Source organism: Dromiciops gliroides, chromosome 4 (assembly GCF_019393635.1).
Source record: "Dromiciops gliroides isolate mDroGli1 chromosome 4, mDroGli1.pri, whole genome shotgun sequence".
In the NCBI taxonomy this organism is placed as follows: Eukaryota; Metazoa; Chordata; class Mammalia; order Microbiotheria; family Microbiotheriidae; genus Dromiciops; species Dromiciops gliroides.
Genome location: NC_057864.1, coordinates 80,175,773 through 80,176,747, shown reverse-complemented (window position 1 = coordinate 80,176,747; position 975 = coordinate 80,175,773).

The window sequence follows — 975 nt, the reverse complement described above, 5'->3', positions numbered from 1 at the left end:
AATATTAATAAAGCTGCAAGAGTATTTTTTCTTTGTGAACTCCATTCCTTCTCACTTATGAAATCTTGCAAAACCCTAGAAAAAAAGGAATTCCCAAAATGTGATATAAAATCATTGTTATATAGGGTAGTATATGTGTCAAGGGTAAAAAAAAAACAAAACAATTTATCCATGGTACAACTGATTCTTCTAATCTTTAGTGCTCTCCAAAATATATATACTTTACATACACACACACATATTTTATATTTATTTCTTTACAGGTTGTGTTCTTCCCCTCCCCTAGAAGGCTATAATTACTTGAGGGTACGCACTGTTTTGTTTTTGTATCACTAGAATCTAGTCTAGTGTCTGGTACATGGTATATGATTTAAAATGCTAACCGAATTAAATTGAACTACTTTAAAGTTGAAAAGACAAAGTGAACTAAAATTCCTTCATCTGTAAAATGAAGATAATAAAACTAGTAATACCTACATGTTTGTAGGATTATAGCCCTGGATTCAGGAGTACCTGAGTTCAAATCCGGCCTCAGACACTTGACACTTACTAGCTGTGTGACCCTGAGCAAGTCACTTAACCCTCATTGCCCCACCAAAAAAAAAAGTCTACTAAAGTGTCTCTTCCTAGCTCAGTATTCAGTCCTATCCTTATTGATACCATTCCCTGTCTTGCTGTCATGGAAGTTCAATGATCATGTCATCCCTAAGGGCTGAGTCTTTTGGCATTGAGCTGCTTATGTCCAAAGAGGTTGCCAGAGGAGCTCAGCATATGCTTCATGGAATATATTCTAGCCAGAAACACTAGGGAGGGACTTCCCCTAGTTACACCCATTACATATTTTTTGTCCATATTTTGTTAGGACCTGTGATCTCATTAGCATAGGGAATTCCCCAAGAGTTCCCTCTGTCATTTATAGTCTTATACAGTTGCCTGGGTCACTAGCTGGGAAGGTTCTTATTATTTGTTAATAGT